General features: G+C 40.2%; 4 pseudogenes across 4 annotated transcripts; 3 read left to right on the forward strand and 1 right to left on the reverse strand.

Annotated features, from left to right (window-relative positions):
- Window positions 1-31: 31 nt before the first annotated feature.
- On the reverse strand, window positions 32-2,696 carry AT4G05634 (annotated as a pseudogene; the record flags this gene model as incomplete). The annotated part of the gene is made up of 1 exon: window positions 32-2,696.
- A 5,817-nt stretch (window positions 2,697-8,513) lies between these two features.
- Window positions 8,514-9,095, forward strand: AT4G05636 (annotated as a pseudogene; the record flags this gene model as incomplete). Its single annotated transcript has 1 exon — window positions 8,514-9,095.
- Window positions 9,096-10,415: 1,320 nt separating this feature from the next.
- Window positions 10,416-16,550, forward strand: AT4G05638 (annotated as a pseudogene; the record flags this gene model as incomplete). Its single annotated transcript has 1 exon — window positions 10,416-16,550.
- Window positions 16,551-17,919: 1,369 nt separating this feature from the next.
- Window positions 17,920-18,921, forward strand: AT4G05640 (annotated as a pseudogene; the record flags this gene model as incomplete). Its single annotated transcript has 2 exons — window positions 17,920-17,986; window positions 18,365-18,921.
- Between the last annotated feature and the right edge of the window lie 6,677 nt (window positions 18,922-25,598).

The raw sequence follows: 25,598 nt of genomic DNA on the forward strand, positions 1-25,598 counted from the left end.
AAATCAAAAATAACAAGAAAAGAAAAAATTATTTACAGAGATAGTCATGGGACTTCCTCCCAAGTGAGCTTGTTTAAAGTCATTGGCTTGACTCCTTTACTCCTTTAATCATCAAGAAGCTCCTAGAGATGAACCGATGTCACCATTTACTGTGAAATCTCCACTCTTACCAGCTAGAGTGACTGCTCCATAAGGACGAACCTCAGTGATACAGAAGGGGCCAGACCATCTGGATTTAAGTTTTCCTAGAAAGAGTTTCAAGCGAGAGTTTAATAGCAGCACCTGATCACCAACTTGGAAATCCTTGGTGATGATCTTTTTGTCATGGAAAAGCTTAGTTCTCTCCTTGTAGATTTTAGAGCTCTCATAAGTTTCTAAACGGATCTCATCGAGGTCACTAAGTTGGATCAATCGCTTCTCCTCAGCAGTTTTTATGTCAAAGTTTAGAAGTTTTACCGCCCACATTGCTTTGTACTCGAGCTCAACAGGTAGGTGACATGATTTTCCATAGAGAAGATTGAAAGGAGTTGTACCAATGGGGGTCTTGAAAGCTGTCAGTTAAGCCCATAATGCGTCATCGAGCTTTGCAGACCAGTCATTCCTTGTAATCCCAACAGTCTTTTCCAGAATTGTTTTTATCTCCCTGTTGGAGATCTCAACCTGCCCGCTCGTCTGTGGATGATAGGGAGTGGAAACCTTGTGCTTTACTCCATGATTCCTCAGGAGGTTCTAAAAAACTTTGTTGATGAAATGCTTCCCACCATCACTGATTACTACCTTGGGAACTCCAAATCTCTGGAAGATTATGGTCTTGAACAGCTTCAGCACAACTTTTGCATCGTTGGTAGGACTAGCAATAGCTTCGACCCACTTTGATATGTAGTCTACGGTAACCAGTATATACTTGTTACCGTATGAAGATGGGAATGGACCCATGAAATCAATCCCCCATACATCAAAGATCTCAACTTCCAAGATTGGATTCTGAGGCATCTCATTTCTTCTTCTGATGTTGCCTTTTCTCTGGCATGAATCACACTTTGGAACAAACTCCTGAGCGTCCTTAAATATTGTTGGCCACCAAAAGCCTGCTTGAAGAATCTTTGACATTGTCTTGAACGTCGCGAAGTGACTAGCATATGCTGAGCCATGGCAATGCAGCAGGATACCTTCTACTTCATCTTCTGAGACGCATCTCCTATAGATCTTATCTTTACAGAGAGTGTAAAGATAATGCTCATCCCAGTAGTAATGGTGGATGTCTCTGAAAAACTTCTTCCTTTCATAACTGGTCAGGTTGGGAGGCTCTACTCCGCATGCCAAGTAATTGACGTGATCAACATACCATGGAGATCCTCCTTAAACAGCATTCAAGTGGTGAAACTCTTTCCCACTGTAGCTCCCATTGAATCGTCTATTGGAATGGGTTCTTCAATTCTCATCCTTGACAGATGGTAAGCTGCACCATTTTCAATACCTTTCTTATCTACTATCTCCATGTCAAACTCTTGCAATAGAAGTATCCATCTGAACAGTCTTGGTTTAGTATTCTTCTTGGCATACAGATGCCTCAAGGCGGCATGGTCTGTATAGATAGTGACCTTTGATCCAACCAAATAGCTTCTGAACTTCTCAAATGCGAAAACAACAGCTAGAAGCTCCTTCTCAGTTGTTGCATATCTTCCTTGAGCTTCATCCAACGTTCGGCTGGCGTAATATATGACATGAAGCTTCTTGTCTATTTTCTAGCCTAAAATAGCTCCTACTGCGTAATCTGATGCATCACACATGATCTCAAATTGATAGTCCCAATTAGGCGCTCGAACAACAGGAGCAGATACCAAACCATCCTTGATGGTGTGAAAGGATTTGAGGCAGTCCTCATCGAATTCAAATTCGGTTTCCTTGCACAATAGTCTGGTTAACGGCCTGGCTATCTTGGAGAAGTCTTTAATAAATCTTCTGTAGAACCCAGCATGACCAAGGAAACTTCTTCTGTCCTTCACCATTTCTGGTGGCTGCAACTGCATCATCACTTCAATTTTCCCTTTGTCAACCTCTATACCCTTTTCTGATATCTTGTGACCCAACACTATGCCTTCCTTCACCATGAAATGACACTTTTCCCAATTGAGAACAAGATTCGTCTCCTCACACCTGCTCAATAACCTGCCAAGACTCAACAAACATGAGGAAAAAGAGGGGCCATAGACCAAAAAATCGTCCTTGAAGACCTCCACCATCTCCTCGAGTTAATTTGAAAATATAGAGGTCATACACCTCTGAAATGTTGCAGGAGCATTGCATAAACCGAATGACATTCTTTTATAAGCAAAAGTTCCATAAGGACATGTGAAAGTAGTTTTCTCTTGATCATTAGGGTGAATTGGTATTTGAAAGAAACCACTATATCCATCAAGAAAGCAATAGTATGGGTGATTAGCTAAGCGTTCAAGCATTTGATCAATGAATGGTAAAGGAAAATGATCTTTCCTAGATGCAACATTTAGCTTCCTATAGTCAATGCACATTCTATGACCAGTTACAGTTCTAGTAGGGATCAGTTCATCCTTTTCATTTTTGACAACAGTCATTCCACCCTTTTTAGGGACGCAATGCACTGGAGAAACCCAAGTACTATCAGAGATAGGGTAGATGACACCAACATCAAGCAGTTTCAAAATTTCTTTTTTCACTACTTCTTTCAACTAATCCAAGTCCAGCACGACCCGCTCCCTGGAGCTACACAAAGGAGAGCATGGATGACCTTGTCTCCACCTACTTCACCTAAGGTAACACCACCACCACCATTGTACATACCATAGCATTTTTATTTTTCTTTGTGTGTTTCGTGTTTTGGTCTTGAATTCTTTCTCAGATTTTTATTACACAAGGGACTATGTAATTTAAGTTAGGGAGAGGGTTGAAGACATGTTTAACATTGTGTTCACTTTTCTTATTTCATATTTTGCATCATCTAAGGTAGAGAAAAAACCACAAAAATTCGAAAATTTTCAGGAAATGATTTCACAAAAACATAATGTCATGTAGATTGCATTTCATCTTAGGATTGTATATAGAGTGTTTGCTTTTGGGATTGCTCATTTGCATAGGGGATAATGATGACTTCAAACCGTTAAGCATGTTTTGATTCAATGAAGTAAGTTCAATGCCCAGGTTGTTAGTTCTCTGTTGCATAACCGATTGTTTCTCTGAAGTAAGACCGCACCCTGCTTTGAATTTACAACTTGACTATACTGCTTTGATTCGAAACTCGCTTATCTTATGCCATTCCCTATCTATTAGAAGCTGAACTGAATTTGCAATTATCATGTCTATGCATTGTTTGTGAACTCATGGCTAACATATACATATTTGGATTATCTTATTTACTTCACCACCCCCTGTTAATCCAAGTAGCTGACTCTCATTTTTAGAGCAGTTTCCCATACCCTGAGCCTAGCCTTATTTCAAGCCAAAGATAATTTGTGTGTGATTGTGAGGTCTTTTTCGATTGAGCTTGGTATAACGTGTTAGGTATGAGCCGACAAGAGCAGTCATTCATGTAGACCTAGCCCACGCTTTTTGGGTTAGCTAGGACTAGGTGGAGACTTGTATTTGGGATTAGGATTGTGTATGGATTGAATGGGAAAGGGAATAGGAATGAAAAGAAAAGAAAAAAAAAAGAGAGTAAGAAGTTAGGCATTGTGATTCAAAGAAAAGGGTAAAACGCCCTCTATGCTATAAGTTTAGAAGAAAAGCCTTAAGTTTACCAAAGTTTAAAACCAAACCCGCTAGACTCTTGAATCATTTTAAAGAAGCACCCTTGAGAACTTGAACCAAAAGAGAGAAAGAATGAGAATAAGGGTAGAGTTAGGACATCTAAGGGAGTGGGATCATCTTCTGAGCTTTCATAATAGATGGGAGTCTGTTCTTGTATGTGTCCGTTGGCTTTTACCTTTAGCATTCTGCTGAAGCTCAATCTTTTCTCTGAGAGTCCCTTGTTATTCGACCAAATCATTAGAGGGACCATTTTTGTCTCTTACCCTAAGCCTGAAACCAAGTAAGTTCATAACCATTGCATTGATTGATCCACTGTTCGTGCTTAATGAATGTTAAAGGGAATTGGTTGATGTGAATGCTTGAATAGATTAAGGCAGGTTGTTAGGTTGCATTGTGACGAGTATGGCTAAAGTTGTTAAGTAAGGGTCTATCATCTTGCAACCTAGAATTAGCTACCTGGACAGTGAGCTTACCCATTCTATATGCATGCTTTGGTTTTTGAATCCCCACCTTCAAACATCTCCTTCAACTTAAGATTTTTTGTTTGCTTGAGGGCAAGCAAGATATAAGTTTGGGGGATTTGATAACACTTTATTTTACTCATTTTAGGTGTGTATTTATCATCATTTAGCTTTTTGATCACTCATTGTATCATATCATTTTGCATCACATTTAGCTTATTTTGCACCCTTAGGCATTTAGGATCATCTTGCATACATATTGCATGTTTGGTGTGTTTTCAGGTGCAGAAGGAGCATAGAAGGTGATAACACTGTATTTTACTCATTTTAGGTGTATGATTATCATCATTTAGCTGTGCATTTGCTCATTGTATCATATCATTTTGCACCATTTTAGCTTATTTTGCATTCTTAGGCATTTAGGATCATCTTGCATATGCATTGCATGTTTTGGTGTGTTTTCAGGTGCAGAAGGAGCTAAAAGGACTCTACTCGATCCATTTACTCGATCCAAGCAGCTACAGAAGAGGCATCAATTCACTCGACCTCTTTACTCGATCCAGGCAGCTACAGAGGAGACTGCAATTAACTCGACCCCTTTAGTCGCTCAAGGCAGCCTCAGTGGAAGCAGCAGATTTATCTACTCGCCCCTCCTACTTGATCCTCTACTCGACCCATTTACTCGACCAAGGGTGACCAACTCTACAAGACTTGTTGATCTATCAAAGCGTCTTTGGATCCTCCTCATTCCCCACTCAACCAGACATCTAAGCATATATATAGGAGAGGAAGGAACATCTACTCGACCAATTGATTACTCGGAGCATAGACACAAAGGCGCAGACTTTGCAGCACCCTCTTTACTCGATCCCCAAGATCGAGCATCCTCCCAAACCGCCTCAAGTCTCTTGTCTTCTAGTGAATCTAGGGTTTCAACATTTTACTATAAATTGATCACTTTGGGGTTTGTCCAAAGAATCTATCTTTTATCCTTTAGTTTTTCTTTGTGTTTATGAATCTTCAAAACTTAATTACTCTTAATCTATTTCGTTTTTGCATTTAGTTGTTTAAGTAAATTTGTTTAACTTGTTTAGATCTACATTTTGGTATGATTTTAATAATTTCTGGGTTTGTGTTCTTGAGAATGTTGCTTGAGTAGTGATTAAGGTTCTTGAGGATGGATTAGATTAGGGTAATCTCTAGGTAAGTTAGGTGGTTAAGATTAGGTTAGAACCCTTCTGGGTTCGCTTGGCCCATATGCGGTTTTCGTTGGCTAATGTGGAGATTCGATCATAGACGTTTAGCGTCCAAAAGACGTTCAAATGGATGTCAAATCTACGAATTCCAGAGATTTGTAGACTCGACCAAGACATTGGCTTGTCTGCTTATTGGCTTTGGTAGATTGTTTCTTAAACCCTGCTCTGCTATGTTTCATCAACGACAGTTGAGATTAGGAAGTGGTAGAGTTATGGGGGTCTCTGTCACGACAGTGGACTGACCCGATTTTTGAATCTATCGTCAAGGGTATCTACCTTTCACCTATTAGCCATCTAATGAACCCTAGAGTTGCCCTTATCAATGAATCCATCCTTAGAACTTCTATTAGATTTATTTGTATTCCTTGTTGATTGCACTTTTATTTACCTGTTATTTGTATCCCCTTTTGATTGCATTTTAGTTACTTTAATTCGTCACCTGTTGGTTCTACTCGACCCAATGATCGAGTAGGGCTCTTAAGCTCTCATTTTTACTTGTTTGAATCCTGACCTAGGATAGTTACTAGAAACCCACCATCATTATAATCTGGCTTGACTTAGTTGCTTATATCCACATCTTGATTGCGAATAAGAATATGAGAGGAAGAAGCAACTACTCGACCAATTGATCACTCGGAGCATGGACAGAAAGGCGTAGACTTTGCCGCACACTCTTTACTCGATCCCCAAGATCGAGCACTCGCCCAAACCGTTCAAGTCTCTTGTCTTCTAGTGAATCTAGGTTTTCAACATTTTAGTATACATAGATCACTTTGGGATGTGTCCAAAGGATCTAGCTTTTATCTCTTTGTTTTTCTTTGTGTTCTTGAATATTCAAAACTTAATTACTCTTAATCTATTTTGTTTTTGCATTTAGTTCTTTGAGTAAAGTTGTTTAGCTTGTTGGTCTCTGTCACGAGAGTGGATTGACCCGGTTTTTGAATCTATCGTCTAAGGTATCTGCCTTTCGCCTGTTAGCCACCTAATGAACCCTAGAGTTGCCCTTATCAATGAATTCATCCTTAGGACTTCTAATCTTCTTAGATTTATTTGTATTCACCCCTGATTGCACTTTTATTTACATGTTCTGTTGATTGCATTTTGGTATGATTTCAGTAATTTCTGGGTTTGTGTTCTTAGTTATGATGCTTGAGTAGAGATTAGGGTTCTTGAGGATGGATAAGATTAGGGTAATGTCTAGGTTAGTCAGGTGGTTAAGATTAGGTTAGATCCCTTCTAGATTCGTTGGCCCCTATGCGGTTTTCGCTGGCTAATGTGAAAATTCGACCATAGGTATCCAGCGTCCAAAAGACGTTCAAATGGATGCCTGATCTACGAATTCCACAGATTTGTAGACTCTAGACCAAGAGATTGGCTAGACTGCTTATTGGCTTTGGTAAATTGTTGCTTAAACCCTGTTCTGCTATGTTTCATCAACGAGAGTTGAGATTAGGAAGTGGTAGAGTTATGGGGGTCTCTGTCACGAGAGTGGATTGACCCGGTTTTTGAATCTATCGTCTAGGGTATCTGCCTTTCGCCTGTTAGCCACCTAATGAACCCTAGAGTTGCCCTTATCAATGAATTCATCCTTAGGACTTCTAATCTTCTTAGATTTATTTGTATTCACCCCCTGATTGCACTTTTATTTACATGTTCTGTTGATTGCATTTTAGTTCTTAAATTTGTTGCCTGTTGGTTCTACTCGACCCAATGATCGAGTAGGGCTCTTAAGTTCTTATTTTTGCTATTCGAATCTTGACGTAGGATTGTTACTAGAAACCAACCATCTCTATAATCTGGCTTGACTTAGTTGCTTCTGTACACATCTTGATTGCTAGCAATAACAGTGGACAGGATTGACAGCCCCTATAGCTGCATCGACATGTTAGTGGTTAAGGGTAATTGAACTGAACACACCACACTTCAGCACATAAGTAGGCCTAAAAAAACTACTTATAAGAGTATAAGAAGCAAAACCGCAACCTGATCTTAAATGCGTAGGTAGTGTTTCCTTGTTAGTAGATACAAAGCCAAAGATTCATACGGACTTTGGCTACACCATCAATGCTTTGAGAAGCAAGAAGAAGCTTGGTTAGTGTTTTGGAGTCAAATATGATTTGATGTCATGTGTATGATTGAATATAAAACTAGAACCGCAACCGAATCTTAAAAGCCTAAGTAGTGTTTCCTTGTTTAAAAGATACGAAGCCAAAGACTCATACAGACTTCGGCTACACCATCAAAGCTTTGAGAAGCAAGAAAAATCTTGGTTAGTGTTCTGGAGTCAAATATGAATTGTAGTCATGTGTATGATTATGTATAAGAACTAGAACTGCAACCGGATCTTAAAAGCCTAAGTAGTGTTTCCTTGTTAGAAGATACAAAGACAAAGATTCATACGAACTTCGGCTACACTATCAAAGCTATAAGACGCAAAAAAAAAAAAGCTTGGTTAGTGTTTTGGAGTTAAATATAATTTGATGTCATGTGTATGATTGAGTATAAGAATTAGAACCACAACCGAATCTTAAATGCCCAAGTAGTGTTTCCTTGTTAGAAGATACAAAGTCAAAGACTCATACGGACTTTGGCTACACCATCAAAGCTTTGAGAAGCAAGAAGAAGTTTGGTTAATGTTTTGGAGTCAACTATGACTTCAGGTCATTTGTATGATTAAGTATAAGAACTAGAACTACAAACGAATCTTAAAAGGCTAAGTAGTGTTTCCTTGTTAGAGGATACAAAGCAAAAGATTCATATAAAATTCGGCTACACCATCAACGCTTTGACAAGCAAGAAGAAGCTTGGTTAGTGTTTTGGAGTCAAATATGAGTAGATGTCATTTGTATGATTGAGTATAAGAACTAGAACTGCAACCGGGTCTTAAAAGCCTAAGTAGTGTGATATGTCTATAATTTGCATGATTTCAGTGTCCATTCATCATCGTTTTGAGTCCAGTTTCGTATCATTCATCACAGTTTATATCATTTCTCATCATTCTTGCATACTTTGCATGATTAGGATAACTTTGCATACATATTGCATTTCTGAGTTGTTTTCAGGTGATTTGGAGCTGTTTGCAAGCAAATTGGAAGAAACGAGCCAGAACCAGAAGACATACTCGACCCCCAGGTCGAGTGACTTTAGAGCCATTCTTCCCACATACTCGACCCCCAGGTCGAGTGACTTTGGAGCCATTCTTCCCATCCACTCGACCACCAGGTTGAGTAACCTCAGCTCAGGCCACTCGATGACACTACTCGACCCCCTGGTCGAGTATCACTTCGCCACACTACCTGACAACACTCGACCGTTCACTCTACCAAGTTACTCGACCCCCTGGTCGAGTATCATCACTCACCACCATCAGCATCACTCGACCGGACACTCGATCACGTCTTCACAGTCTACTCAAATCCGCACTCAACCAGACAAGCTGAGCACAAGGAAGAGAAGAGGAGAAGACAAAGTGTTTGGAAGCGGCCTGGACCTCCATCGGATCAAGAAGCCCATCTCGGCCCATTATCTCTCTATGGGCCGAGCGATTAGGTTATTGGCCCGTCTATTATCATTTTATTTCGTTTTGTATAAATAGATGTCTTAGGGTTCTGTCCTGAGACATCTAGTCGACATTGAGTTTTTGCTTCAGTTTTATTTTCTGTTTTACTCTACTGCGCCGGTTTTGCTTCGGCAACCTGTAATTCGAGATTTTTCAAAGTTATTCAGATTCCGCATTTGATTTCATCTGTCATCTTGTTTCTCTACTCTTTATCTCTTTACTTATGCAATATTATCGTTTATTTGCATTTATGTCTTTTAGCATGTTGTCTGAGTAGTGACTTAGAATTCTTAGGGATAGGATAGAGTAGTTGTGGAATCCGTAGTCTGTAGAATGGTTAAGTTTTAGAATTGATTGAATCCCTTTAGGACTAGTTGCGTTTACTGCTTATTTCTTTCTGATCAATTGGAATTCGATCCCAAGCATTCCCGCACCCAGAAGGTGTTTGATGGAATGCTTGATCCACTAGTTCCTGAGATATGCGTCTCTATCCCAAGGGATTGGCCGTTTAGAGCGTTTATTGACTTTATCAGTCTGTTCTTATTGCCTGCATAGTTAGATTCCGTTAATGGGAATTAGTCTGGGCTAGCTTTGCTTGAGGATTTCTATCACGGGAGTGAATTGATCTGTTGTTGAACCTGTTGTCTAGGGATAGCTTGATTGCGCTTGTTAACCATTCGAATAGGCTAGGATACCACTCTACTCGATTACCCTATCCTTAGGCATTTCTCGTCTATCTTATTTCTCTGTTTTATCGTTATCGCTTAATCGTTCTCATTGCCTGTTTCTTAGTTTTTACAATCACTCGACCATCTTACTCGACCACACCCAGTGTCTGGCAACAGACTGTGCAGTCGAGTAAGATTATCTTGTTTCCTGTCTATTACTCGACCAGTATACTCGACCACACCCAGTGTCTGGCAACACACTGTATAGTCGAGTATAGCTGTTTCATATCCTGTCTGTTACTCGACCTGTTACTCGAGAGATTTTAGTAATTCTGTTATTGCTTCTAATTTCTGCATGTTCGCTTAGGACTGTTAGAAACCCCAAAACTGTTATTACTTGGCTTGACTTAGTGACTTCTGATCACATTTCATCTATTTGCATCACACCCATTTGGATTGACACCTAAAATACTACAACGACATGATTGGTGTTTTATGATAATTGACCATAATAACCTATTATCAATTTGGCGCCGTTGCCAATTGGGTGTTTGTTTGCTATATTTGAGATTTCAGAATATTTAAGATCAAGTTCTTTTTAATTTTCTCTGAAAGTTACTAACTTTGTGTTTGTCTGTTTTGATTCAGGTACTACGAATCACCAGCTTCACCAGTTGGTACTCGTTGTATGCAAACACGGTCACGAGGAAATCAGAATCTCCTGTTCAACGATAACATCGACCGTATTGCACACCAACTCAGAGCACAGACAGAAACAGACAAAATGGCTGCAGTTGTTGATGAGCAGGTGCAACCAAACAACATAGGTGCAGGCGATGCACCACGCAACCACAATCAGCGTAATGGCATCGTGCCTCCACCTATGCAGAACAACAACTTTGAGATCAAGAGCGGTCTCATTGCCATGGTTCAGAATAACAAGTTCCACGGCCTCCCTATGGAGGATCCACTCGATCACCTGGACGAGTTTGATAGGCTCTGCAGCCTAACAAAGATCAACGGTGTCAGTGAGGATGGCTTCAAGCTCAGATTGTTTCCATTCTCTCTTGGAGACAAAGCACATTAGTGGGAAAAGTCACTTCCTCAAGGCTCTATCACCTCCTGGAATGACTGCAAGAAAGCCTTCTTGGCTAAGTTTTTCTCAAACTCCAGGACTGCGAGACTAAGGAATGATATCTCCGGTTTCACTCAGACGAATAATGAGACTTTCTGTGAAGCATGGGAGCGCTTCAAAGGTTATCAGACGCAATGTCCTCATCATGGTTTCTCCAAAGCTTCACTTCTCAGCACTCTCTACAGAGGTGTCCTTCCCAAGATCAGGATGCTTCTAGATACCGCTTCTAACGGGAACTTCCTCAAAAAAGATGTTAAGACGGATGGGAGCTGGTAGAGAACTTGGCTCAGTCGGATGGCAACTATAATGAAGATTATGACAGACGCATCCGCACCAGCTCTGATTCTGATGAGAAGCACCGCAGGGAAATGAAAGCCATGAATGACAAACTGGACAAGCTACTCCTTGTGCAACAGAAGCACATTCATTTTCTGGGTGATGATGAGACGTTCCAAGTTCAGGATGGGGAGACTCTGCAGTCAGAAGAGGTCAGCTATGTGCAGAACCAAGGAGGTTACAACAAAGGTTTCAACAACTTCAAGCAGAACCATCCCAATCTGTCTTACAGAAGTACAAACGTTGTAAACCCGCAGGACCAAGTCTACCCTTCACAGCAGCAGAATCAACCCAAGCCCTTTGTTCCTTACAACCAAGGTCAAGGGTATGTTCCTAAGCAGCAGTATCAGGGCAACTATCAGCAGCAACTTCCACCACCTGGGTTCACACAGCAGCAACAACAACCAGCTTCAACAACTCCAGATTCAGACTTGAAGAACATGTTACAGCAGATTCTCCAAGGGCAAGCAACAGGAGCAATGGATTTGTGCAAAAGATGGCAGAAATTCACAACAAGGTTGACTGTAGTTACAATGATATCAATATCAAGGTTGAAGCACTGACATCTAAGATCAGATACATAGAAGGCCAAACTGGGTCGACCGCAGCACCCAAATTTACAGGACCTTCCGGAAAATCAATGCCAAATCCAAAGGAGTACGCTCATGCTATCACACTTAGAAGCGGTAAAGAATTACCCACAAAAGAGAGTCCGAACCAGAACACTGAGGACAGTGTAGATCAAGATGGGGAGGATTTCTGTCAGAATGGAGATTCCGCTGAAAAAGCAATAGAAGAGCCTATACTCGACCAACCTACTCGATCACTAGCTCCTGCAGCATTTCCTCTTGTTGAAAAACCAGTTGCCGCCAAAACCAAAGACAACGTCTTCGTTCCCCCACCTTACAAGCCCCCACTCCCATTTCCTGGGCGATTCAAGAAGGTCATGATACAAAAGTACAAAGCTCTCCTGGAGAAACAATTGAAAAATCTTGAAGTCACGATGCCTCTTGTCGACTGTCTTGCACTTATACCAGACTCTAACAAATATGTGAAAGACATGATTACAGAGAGGATCAAAGAAGTCCAAGGAATGGTGGTGCTAAGTCACAAATGCAGTGCGATCATTCAGCAGAAGATCATTCCAAAAAAACTAGGAGATCCTGGTTCCTTCACCTTACCTTGCGCTCTTGGCCCTTTAGCCTTCAGCAAGTGCCTCTGTGATCTAGGTGCATCTGTGAGTCTCATGCCTCTCTCTGTGGCAAAGAAACTGGGCTTCAACAAGTACAAGCCCTACAATATATCCTTGATCCTAGCTGACAGATCTGTTAGGATTCCCCATGGTCTGCTGGAGGACTTACCAGTCATGATAGGCATGGTCGAAGTACCGACAAACTTTGTGGTTTTAGAAATGGATGAAGAACCCAAAGACCCTTTGATACTGGGAAGACCATTTTTAGCTACAGCTGGAGCTATCATTGATGTTAAGAAGGGAAAAATCGATCTTAACCTCGGGAGAGATCTCAAGATGACCTTCGATATCACCAACACCATGAAGAAGCCTACGATAGAAGGAAATGTTTTCTGGATTGAAGAGATGGATATGTTAGCTCACGAAATGCTAGAAGAGCTGGGAGAAACAGATCATCTACAGAGTGCTCTAACAAAGGATAGCAAGGAAGGAGATTTACATTTGGAGACTTTGGGGTACCAGAAGCTGATAGATGAACACAAAGCAGTTGAGAATCCAGGAGAGTATGAAGATTTGGGTGAAAGAGCAAGGGAGGAATATATACTCGACCACATCACTCGACCAACAGCCCATTCGGTGTACTCGACCGAGCTACTCGACCACAACACCTTCTCTGAGCCAACTTAGTATCCGATGACTGGTCTGAACTCAAGGCACCCAAAGTAGATTTGAAACCGCTACCAAAAGGGCTAAGGTACGTTTTTCTTGGACTAAACTCTACTTATCGTGTCATAGTGAATGATGAGCTAACTGCTGATCAAGTAAACCTGCTGATAACTGAGCTCAAGAAGTATAGGAAAGCTATAGGATATTCGTTAGATGATATTAAGGGGATTTCACCCACCTTATGCACCCATAGAATCCATCTTGAAAATGAATCCTACTCTAGCATTGAACCTCAAAGGAGATTAAACCCTAACTTGAAAGAGGTTGTGAAAAAGGAGATACTTAATCTATTAGATGTTGGGGTTATCTACCCTATCTCTGATAGCACTTGGGTATCTCCAGTTCATTGCGTTCCTAAAAAAGGAGGTATGACAGTTGTTAAAAATTCTAAAGATGAACTGATACCCACTAGGACTATAACTGGACATAGGATGTGTATTGACTATAGGAAGTTAAATGCTGCCTCTAGAAAAGACCATTTCCCATTGCCCTTCATTGATCAGATACTAGAAAGATTAGCAAACCATCCTTACTATTGCTTTTTGTATGGTTATAGCGGATTTTTTCAAATCCCTATTCACCCAAATGACCAAGAAAAAACCACTTTCACTTGTCCTTATGGGACCTTTGCTTACAAGCGTATGCCTTTCGGTCTATGTAATGCACCAGCTACTTTTCAGCGGTGTATGACTTCTATTTTCTCGGATTTGATAGAGGAGATGGTAGAGGTATTCATGGATGATTTTTCTGTGTATGGCTGTTCCTTCTCCTCGTGTTTGTTGAACCTGTGTAGGGTACTTAAAAGATGTGAAGAGACAAACATGGTGCTGAACTGGGAGAAATGCCATTTCATGGTTAGAGAAGGCATCGTTTTGGGCCACAAAATTTCTGAGGAGGGAATAGAGGTTGATAAGGCTAAGGTTGACGTGATGATGCAGTTACAGCCACCAAAAACTGTCAAAGACATCAGGAGTTTTCTTGGACATGCAGGATTTTACAGAAGATTCATCAAGGATTTCTCCAAGTTGGCAAGACCGCTCACCAGACTGCTGTGCAAGGAAACCGAGTTTGCATTTGATGATGAATGTTTGACAGCCTTTAAGTTAATCAAGGAAGCTTTGATCACTGCACCAATAGTCCAAGGTCCAAACTGGGACTTCCCATTCGAGATCATGTGCGATGCTTCAGATTACGCAGTAGGAGCAGTCTTGGGCCAGCGGATTGATAAAAAGCTGCATGTGATCTACTACGCGAGCAGAACGATGGATGATGCACAAGTAAGGTATGCCACTACAGAGAAGGAACTGCTAGCTGTGGTATTTGCATTTGAAAAATTTAGAAGCTACCTAGTGGGTTCTAAAGTGACAGTCTACACTGATCATGCTGCTCTGAGGCATATATACGCGAAGAAGGATACCAAACCTAGGCTGTTGAGATGGATCTTATTGTTCCAAGAGTTTGATATGGAGATAGTTGATAAGAAGGGAATTGAAAACGGTGTAGCTGATCATCTGTCTAGGATGAGGATTGAAGACGAGGTCCCTATTGACGACTCCATGCCAGAAGAACAGCTAATGGCAATTCAGCAACTTAACGAGAGTGCTCAAATTCGGAAATCACTCGATCAAGTATGTGCAATTGAAGAAAAGCTTCTGTGGTATGCTGATCACGTCAACTACTTGGTTAGTGGTGAAGAGCCTCCGAATCTGTCGAGCTATGAGAAGAAGAAGTTCTTCAAGGACATTAACCATTTCTACTGGGACGAACCTTATCTCTACACACTCTGCAAAGATAAGATCTACAGGAGATGTGTCTCAGAAGACGAAATCGAAGGCACCCTATTGCATTGCCATGGGTCTGCCTATGGTGGCCACTTTGCAACGTTCAAGACAGTGTCGAAAATCCTGCAAGCTGGTTTTTGGTGGCCATCAATGTTTAAGGATGCTCAGGAATTTATCTCGAAATGTGATTCATGTCAAATAAGAGGGAACATCAGTAGAAGGAATGAGATGCCTCAGAATCCGATCTTAGAAGTTGAGATCTTTAACGTTTGGGGAATTGATTTTATGGGTCCGTTTCCTTCTTCTTACGGGAACAAGTACATACTGGTCGCAGTAGACTATGTATCAAAATGGGTGGAAGCCATAGCCAGCCGCACCAATGATGCTAGAGTTGTGCTAAAGCTGTTCAAGACAATTATCTTCCCTAGATTTGGAGTCCCGAGAATTGTGATCAGTGACGGAGGGAAACATTTTATCAACAAGGTTTTTTAGAACCTTTTGAAGAAGCATGGAGTAAAGCACAAGGTAGCCACTCCTTATCATCCACTGACGAGCGGGCAGGTGGAAATCTCCAACAGAGAGATAAAAGCAATTTTAGAGAAAACAGTGAGAAGTACAAGGAAAGATTGGTCTGCTAAGCTCGATGACGCACTATGGGCTTACAGAACAGCCTTCAAGACCCCTATTGGCACGACTCCTTTCAACCTCCTCTATGGAAAATCCTGTTATTTGTCTGTTGAACTCGAGTATAAAGCCATGTGGGCAGTTAAACTCCTGAACTTCGACATTAAAACCGCCGAGGAGAAGCGGTTGATCCAACTGAACGATCTCAACGAGATTCGCTTAGAAGCCTATGAGAGTTCCAAAATCTACAAGGAGCAAACCAAGTCTTTCCATGACAAGAAGATAGTCTCAAGAGATTTTAAGGTTGGTGATCAAGTGTTGCTGTTCAACTCTCGCCTGAGGCTTTTTCCAGGCAAGCTCAAGTCTAGATGGTCTGGTCCTTTCTCTGTTACTGCAGTCCAACCTTATGGTGTTATCACTCTAGCTGGAAAGAATGGAGACTTCACAGTCAATGGCCAGCGGCTCAAGAAATACATGATAGATCAGTTTATTCCAGAAGGAACCTCTGTTCCTTTGGAGGAGCCTTTAAACGCCTAATGAGTATGAGGAGTCAAGCTAGAGACCTAAAACAAGCTCACTTGGGAGGAAGTCCCAAGCCTACCTTTGTACATATCTTTCATTTTCCTTGTTGTTTTTGATGCATCTTGTTAGTGTTTTCAGGAGATAAGTTTGAAGAGTTGCTGGAAATAGATTCTGGCTTTGAAGGAACAGCAATACACTCGACCACAGAGCAATCAAACTCGACATTGTTCTGGCTTCTTCACACCAGGAAATCACTCGACCACACCCTATAGAGACCGAATGACGATGTGGTCGAGTATAGCGAATGATGTAGTCACGACTTCTCCAGTCCCGTAGCTTACGCGACCGCGGTGCTGGCCGCAGCAGAAGAAGAGAGGTCGAGTATCATCATAGCGGTGCTGGCCGCGACGAAGGAGCAAAAGTCGAGTACCCCCAGGGGGAAGCTGAGACACAACAGGGAGATTCTTCGATGGCCTGGGAGCAATCACAGGCAGCTATTGACGACCAACTCCGCTCCTTCTTCCACTGAGGTATGCACCTCACTCCACCACTGTAATATACCATCTCTTGTTTTTATTTTGTTTTTGTGATGTGTTTTGTCCTGAGTACTCTCTTCCAAATTTAGTCACACAGTGGACTGTGTGATTTAAGTTTGGGGGAGGGCTCAGGAAGTGTGTGTTGCATTGTATATAATCTTGAGTCTGCATTCATCTAAGGCATAGAAAAACTAAAAAAATTGAAAAATTTCAGAAAATGGTTTCACAAAAATAGAGTGTTCATGTAGTTGCATTGCATTTAGGATTGAGTCTAGAGTGTTTCGTTTAGGATTGTTGCATATGCATAGGGGATAATGATGAGATAGCCTTGTAAGCATTTTGGTTCACCAGATAAGCTCAGTGCCCTCGTTGTTAGTTGTTTGATGCGTTGTCATTGAAATTGAAGTAAAACTGCACCATGCCTAGATTGCTCTACTCGACCACACTGTTAGGATCTGATATGATTCCCTATCAATTTGAACTTGAATCTGATTTAGAATTATCATGTCTTGGCATCGAATTTGAACTCATGGATACCCTAAAATACTTGGATTTTCTTACTCATTTTAACCACTCTTGTTGATCCAAGTAGCTGACTCTCCTTATTAGAGCAGTTAACCCATACCCAAACCTGAACTTTCTTTCAAGCCCTATATCACTTGTGAGTGTTTGTGAGGTCTTATTTCGATTGAGCTTGGTAGAAAGTGTTAGGTTCGTAACGACAGAGATAGTGTCTCATGTAGTTCTAGTTCGCGTTCTTCGGACTAGATAGGACTAGGTGGGCGCTTATATCATGGGTTGGGATGTGTTTAAAAGAAAAGAGGGAATTCATTGTTGATGAGGAAAGGGAAAGAATTCTAGGGGAAGTAAGCTAAAGAAGTTAGAAAAAAAATCTAGTAAAGGTTTTGGGAATGTTAAAGAAAAGAATGAGGTTCTTGTTAGCTAAAGAAGAAGGGTTAAAAGCCTTTGGTTTTAAAGAAAAAAAAAAACAGGAACCTTAGTTGTTAAAGAAATCCAAACCCGCTAGATGTATCAGAGCGTTGAGAAAGCTTCTCCTTGAGTTAAGAGAAAAGAAAAGAATGATATGAAAAAGAGTTTGAAAGATTCATGAGTGCAAAGGGTAGAGTTAAGTTGGGACAAGAGTTGGGATTACCATTAGAACTTCATTGTTATACTCTGGGTAGATGGGATCTTATCTTTGTATGCATAACCTGGGACTTACCTTTAGCATTCTACCAAAGCTCAATCATTCTTGAGGGATCCCCTGTTACTTAAGCCTATTCTGTTAGGGACCATCTTTGTCTCTTGACCTTCACCTTAGCCAAATGAGTTCATTCATGATGCACTGCTTGATTCACATTCCAGAACTAATGAATGTTAAAGGGATTGGTAGATTTGAAAGCATGTGTAGGTCGAGTATAAGAGACGGATTGATTGATAACAAGGCATGACTAACGTTTTTGAGTAATATTCAATCATATCGCATCTTAAAACTACCAACTTGGACATTGATTTTATTTGCTCTATCATATGCTTTGGTTCTGAGTCCCCGCCTTCACTCCTCTCCTTCAACTATGTCTTCTTATTTGCTTGAGGGCAAGCAAAGACTAAGTTTGGGAGAGTTGATATATCTATAATTTGCATGTTTTCAATGTCCATTCATCATCGTTTTGAGTCCAGTTTCGTATCATTCATCACTGTTTTATATCATTTCTCATCATCCTTGCATACTTTGCATGATTAGGATAGCTTTGCATACATATTGCATTTCTGAGTTTTTTTCAGGTGATTTGGAGCTGTTTGCAAGCAAATTGGAAGAAACGAGCCAGAACAAGAAGACATACTCGACCCCCAGGTCGAGTGACTTTGGAGCCATTCTTCCCACATACTCGACCCCCAGGTCGAGTGACTTTGGAGCCATTCTCCCCATCCACTCGACCACCAGGTCGAGTAACCTCAGGTCAGGCCACTCGATGACACTACTCGACCCCCTGGTCGAGTATCAGTTCACCACACCACCTGACAACACTCGACCGTTCACTCTACCACACCACTCGACCCCACGGTCAAGTATCACTTCGCCACACCATCACCATCACTCGACCATTCACTCTACCAAGTTACTCGACCCCCTGGTCGAGTATCATCACTCACCACCATCAGCATCACTCGACCGGACACTCGATCACGTCTTCACAGTCTACTCAAATCCGCACTCAACCAGACAAGCTGAGCACAAGGAAGAGAAGAGGAGAAGACAAAGTGTTTGGAAGCGGCCTGGACTTCCATCGGATCACGAAGCCCATCTCGGCCCATTATCTCTCTATGGGCCGAGCGATTAGGTTATTGGCCCGTCTACTATCATTTTATTTCGTTTTGTATAAATAGATGTCTTAGGGTTCTGTCCTGAGACATCTAGTCGACATTGAGTTTTTGCTTTAGTTTTATTTTCTGTTTTACTCTACTGCGCCGCTTTTGCTTTTACAACCTGTAATTCGAGATTTTTCCAAGTTATTCAGATTCCGCATTTGATTTCATTTGTCATCTTGTTTCTCTACTCTTTCTCTCTTTACTTATGCAATATTATCGTTTATCTGCGTTTATGTCTTTGAGCATGTTGTCTAAGTAGTGACTTAGAATTCTTAGGGATAGGATAGAGTAGTTGTGGAATCCGTAGTCTGTAGAATGGTTAAGTTTTAGAATTGATTGAATCCCTTTAGGACTAGTTGCGTTTACTGCTTATTTCTTTCTGATCAATTGGAATTCGATCCCAAGCATTCCCGCACCCAGAAGGTGTTCGATGGAATGCTTGATCCACTAGTTCCTGAGATATGCGTCTCTATCCCAAGGGATTTGCCGTTTAGAGCGTTTATTGACTTTATCAGTCAGTTCTTATTGCCTGCATAGTTAGATTCCGTTAATGGGAATTAGTTTGGGCTAGCTTTGCTTGAGGATTTCTATCACGGGAGTGAATTGATCTGTTGTTGAACCTGTTGTCTAGGGATAGCTTGATTGCGCTTATTAACCATTCAAATAGGCTAGGATACCACTCTACTCGATTACCCCATCCTTAGGAATTTTTCGTCTATCTTATTTCTCTGTTTTATCGTTATCGCTTAATCGTTCTCATTGCCTGTTTCTTAGTTTTTACAATCACTGGACCATCTTACTCGACCACACCCAGTGTCTTGCAACAGACTGTGCAGTCGAGTAAGATTGTCTTGTTTCCTGTCTGTTACTCGACCAGTATACTCGACCACACCTAGTGTCTGGCAACAGACTGTGCAGTCGAGTATAGCTGTTTCATATCTTGTCTGTTACTCGACCTGTTACTCGACCACATCCTACTTCTGGCATCAGCCTGTTGTGGTCGAGTGATTTTAGTAATTCTGTTATTGCTTCTGTTTTCTACATGTTCGCTTAGGACTGTTAGAAACCCCAAAACTGTTATTGCTTGGCTTGACTTAGTGACTTCTGATCACATTTCATCTGTTTGCATCACACCCATTTGGATTGACACCTAAAATACTACAACGACATGATTGGTGTTTTAGGATAATTGACCAGAAAAACCTATTATCATAGTGTGTCCTTGTTAGAGGATACAAAGACAAAGACACATAGAAACTTCTGCTACACCATCAAAGGTTTGAGAATCAAGACGAAGCTTAGTTGGTGTCTTGGAGTCAAATATGACTAGATGTCATTTGTATGATAGAGTATAAGAACTAGAACCGCAAAAGGACCCAAAAATGTAAAGTAATGTTTCCTTGTTAGAAGAGACAAACCAAAGACTCATACGGACTTCGGCTACACCATCAAAGCATTGAGACAATGAAGAAGCTTGTTTAGTGTTTGGGAGTCAAATATAACTTGATGTCATGTGTATGTTTTAGTATAAGAACTAAAACCGCAACCGGATCTTAAAAGACAAAAAAGTGTTTCCTTGTTAGAAGATGCAGATCCAAAGACTTATATGGACTTTGGCTACACCATTAAATATTTGAGAACAAAGAAGAAGCTTGGTTACTGTTTTGGATTCAAATATGACTAGAGTTCATGTGTATGATTAAGTATAAGAACTAGAATCGCAACCAGATCCCAAAAGCTAAATTAGTGTTTCCTTGTTAGAAGATATAAAGCCGAAGATTCATACTGACTTTCGCAACACCATCAAAGCTTTGAGAAGCAAGAAGAAGTTTGGTTAGTGTTTTGGTGTCAAATATGACTAGATGGCATGTGTATGATTGAGTATAAGAAGTAGAACCACAACTGGATCTTAAAAGCCTAAGTAGTGTTTTCTTATTAGAGGATACAAAGCCAAAGACTCATAAAAACATCTGTTACACCATTAAAGGTTTGATAAGCTAGAAGAAGCTTAGTTGGTGTGTTGGAGTCAAATATGACTAGATGTCATTTGTATGATTGAGTATAAGAATTAGAACCGCAACCGGATCCCAAAAGGTAAAGTAGAGTTTCCTTGTTAGACGAGACAAAGCCAAAGACTCATACAAACTTCGGCTACACTATCAAAGAATTGAGCAGCAAGAAGAAGCTTGTTTAGTGTTTGGGAGTCAAATATAACTTGATCTCATGTGTATGATTGAGTATGAGAACTAGAACCGCAACAAGATCTTAAAAGCCTAAGTAGTGTTTTCTTGTTTAAGATACAAAGCCAAAGATTCATACAAACTTCTGCTACACCATCAAAACTATAAGACGCAAAAAAAAAAGCTTGGTTAGTTTTTTGGAGTTAAATATAATTTGATGTCATGTGTATGTTTGAGTATAAGAACTAGAACCACAACCGGATCTTAAAAGCCCAAGTAGTGTATCCTTGTTAGAAGATACAAAGTCAAAGACTCATACGGACTTTGGCTACACCAACAAAGCTTTGAGAAGCAAGAAGAAGTTTGGTTAATGTTTTGGAGTCAACTATGACTTCAGGTCATTTGTATGAGTAAGTATAAGAACTAGAACTACAAACGGATCTTAAAAGGCTAAGTAGTGTTTCCTTGTTAGAGGATACAAAGACAAAGACTCATACAAACTTCTTCTACACCATCAAAGGTTTGAGAATCAAGAAGAAGCTTAGTTGGTGTCTTGGAGTCAAATATGACTAGATGTCATTTGTATGATTGAGTATAAGAACTAGAACCGCAAAAGGATCCCAAAATGTAAATTAGTGTTTTCTTGTTAAAAGATACAAAGCCTTAGACTCATACGGACTTCGGCTACACCATGAAAGCATTAAGAAGCAAGAACAAGCTTGTTTAGTGTTTGGGAGTCAAATATGTCTAGATATCATGTGTATGTTTGAGTATATGAACTAGAATCGCAACCGGATCTTAAAAGCGAAAGACGTGTTTCCTTGTTAGAAGATGCATATCCAAAGACTAATACGGACTTCGGCTACACCATCAAATCTATGAGAAGCAAGAAGAAGCTTGGTTAGTGTTTTGGATTCATATATGACTAGAGGTCATGTGTATGATTGAGTATAAGAAGTAGAACCACAACTGGATCCCAAAAGCTAAAGTAGTGTTTACTTGTTAGAAGATACGAAGCCGAAGATTCACACGGACTATGGCAACACTATCAAAGCTTTGAGAAGCAAGAAGAAGCTTGTTTAGTGTTTGGGAATCACAATAACTTGATGTCATGCGTATGATTGAATATTAGAACTAGAAGCCCAGCAAGATCTTAAAATCCTAAGTAGTGTTATCTTGTTAGAAGATACAAAGCCAAAGACTCATACAGACTTCGGTTACACCATCAAAGCATTGAGAAGCAAGATTAAGCTTGTTTAGTGTTTGGGAGTCAAATATGTCTAGATGTCATGTGTATGTTTGAGTATAAGAATTAGAACCGGAAGCGGATCTTAAAAGCCAAAGAAATGTTTCCTTGTTAGAAGATGCAGATCCAAAGACTTATACGGACTTCGGCTACACCATCAAATCTTTGAGAAGTAAGAAGAAGCTTGGTTACTGTTTTGGATTCAGATATGACTAGAGGTCATGTGTATGATTGAGTATAAGAACTAGAATCGCAACAAGATCCTAAAAGCTAAAGTAGTGTTTCCTTGTTAGAAGATACAAAGACGAAGATTCACACGGACTATGGCAACACCATCAAAACTTTGAGAAGCAAGAAGAAGCTTGGTTAGGGTTTTGGTGTCAAATATGACTAGATGTCATGTGTATGAATGAGTATAAGAAGTAGAACCACAACTGGATCTTAAAAGTCTATGTAGTGTTTCCTTGTTAGAGGAGTCAAAGCCAAAGACTCATACAAACTTCTTGTAACGCCCGTGTCCCGCAACAAGGTCTCACACTTCTTCTACACCATCAAATGTTTGAGAGGCTAGAAGAAGCTTAGTTGGTGTCTTGGAGTCAAATATGACTAGATGTCATTTGTATGATAGAGTATAAGAATTAGAACCGCAATCGGATCCGAAAAGGTAAAGAAGTGTTTCCTTGTTAGAAGAGACAAAGCCAAAAACTCATACGGACTTCGGCTACACCATCAAAGCATTGAGAAGAAATAAGAAGCTTGTTTAGTGTTTGGGAGTGAAAATAACTTGATGTCATGTGTATGATTTTATATTAGAACTAGAACCCCAACAAGAACTTAAAATCCTAAGTAGAGATTTCTTGTTAGAAGATATAAAGCCAAAGACTCATACGGACTTCGGCTACACCATGAAAGCATTAAAAAGCAAGAACGAGCTTGTTTAGTGTTTGGGAGTCAATGTAATGTGTATGTTTAAGTATAAGAACTAGAATCGCAACCGGATTTTAAAAGCGAAAGAAGTGTTTCCTTGTTAGAAGATGCATATCCAAAGACTTATACGGACTTCGGCTACACCATCAAATCTTTGAGAAGCAAGACGAAGCTTGGTTACTGTTTTGGATTCAAATATGACTGGAGGTCATGTGTATGATTGATTATAAGAACTAAAATCGCAACCGGATCCCAAAATCTTAATTAGTGTACCCTTGTTAGAAGATACAAAGCGGAAGATTCACACGGACTTTGGAAACATCATCAAATCTTTGAGAAGCGAGAAGAAGTTTGGTTAGTGTTTTGGTGTCAAATATGACTAGATGTCATGTGTATCATTGAGTATAAGAACTAGAAGCGCAACCGGATCTTAAAAGCCTAAGAAGTGTTTCCTTGTTAAAAGATACAAAGCCAAAGACACATACGGACTTCGCCTACACCATCAAAGCTTTGAGAAGAAAGAAGAAGCTTGGATAGTGTTTTAGAGTAAAAAATGACTAGATGTCATGTGTATGATTGAGTATAAGAACTAGAACCGCAACAAGATCCCAAAAGGTTAAGTAAAAGTAGTGTTTCCCTATTCGAATATCCAAAACCAAAAACTCATAAGGACTTCGTCTACACCATCAAAGCATTGAGAAGCAAGAAGAAGCTTGTTTAGCGTTTTGGAGTCAAATATGACTAGATATCATGTGTATGATTGAGTATAAGAACTTGAACCGCTATCGGATTCCAAAAGGTAAAGTAATGTTTCGTAGTTAGAAGAGACAAAGCCAAAGACTCATACGGACTTCGGCTACACCATCAAATCTATGAGAAGCAAGAAGAAGCTTGTTTAGTGTTTGAGAGTGAAATTTGTCTAGATGTCATGTGTATGATTGAGTATACGAACAAGAACCTTAACCAGATCTGAAAAGCCAAACAAATGTTTCCTTGTTAGAAGATGTAAATCCAAAGACTTATACGCACTTTCGCTAGACCATCAAATCTTTGAGATGCAAGAAGAAGCTTGGTTAGTGTTTTGGTGTGAAATATGACTAGATGTCATGTGTATGATTGAGTATAAGAAGTAGAACCACAAGTGGATCTTAAAACCTTAGTAGTGTTTCCTTGTTCGAGGATACAGAGCCAAAGACTCATACAAACTTTTGCTACACCATCAAATGTTTGAGAAGCTAGAAGAAGCTTAGTTGGTGTCTTGGAGTCAAATATGACTAGATGTCATTTGTATGATTGAGTATAATAATTAGAACCGCTATCGGATTCCAAAAGGTAAAGTAATGTTTCGTAGTTAGAAGAGACAAAGCCAAAGACTCATACGAACTTCGGCTACACCATCAAAGCATTGAGAAGCAAGAAGAAGCTTGTTTAGTGTTTGGGAGTCAAACAAAACTTGATGTCATGTGTATGATTGAGTATAAGAACTAGAACCGCTACACCATCATGTGGATCTTAAAAGCCTAAGAAGTATTTCCTTGTTAGAAGATGCAGATCCAAAGACTTATACGGACTTCGGCTACACCATCAAATCTATGAGAAGCAAGAAGAAGCTTGGTTAGTGTTTTGGTGTCACATATGACTAGATGTCATGTGTGTGATTGAGTATTAGAACTAGAGCCGCAATAAGATCCCAAAAGCTAAATTAGTGTTTCCTGGTTAGAAGATACAAAGCCGAAGATTCACACGGACTTTGGCTTCACCATCAATGCTTTGAAAAGCATGAAGAAGCTTGGTTAGTGTTTAAGAGTCAATTATAACTAGATGTAATGTGTATGATTGAGTATAAGAACTAGAACCGCAACCGGATCCCAAAAGCTAAAGTAGTGTTTCCTTATTAGAAGATCCAAAACCAAAAACTCATACGGCCTTCGGCTACATCATCAAAGCATTGAGAAGCAAGAAGTAGCTTGTTTAGTGTTTTGGAGTCAAAGATGACTCGATGTCATGTGTATGATTGAGTATAAGATATAGAACCGCAAACGGATCCCAAAAGCTAAAGTAGTGTTTCCTTGTTAGAAAATACATAACCAAAGACTCATAAAGACTTTACTCTACAAAAGGCCTAGAGATCGAGTACACAATCCAGTGGAGTGCAAAATTTTTGAAAACTTTTTGTTGCACTTGGAGACCTTGCATTCTGTTATCATCTTGCTATTACTCAATTGCTATCATGTTTTCATTCTTATCATCGTTTATGCTTTATGCAATGATGTCTGAGTAGTGACTAGGTTTCTGA

This window comes from Arabidopsis thaliana, chromosome 4 (genome assembly GCF_000001735.4).
Source record: "Arabidopsis thaliana chromosome 4, partial sequence".
Lineage (NCBI taxonomy): Eukaryota > Viridiplantae > Streptophyta > Magnoliopsida > Brassicales > Brassicaceae > Arabidopsis > Arabidopsis thaliana.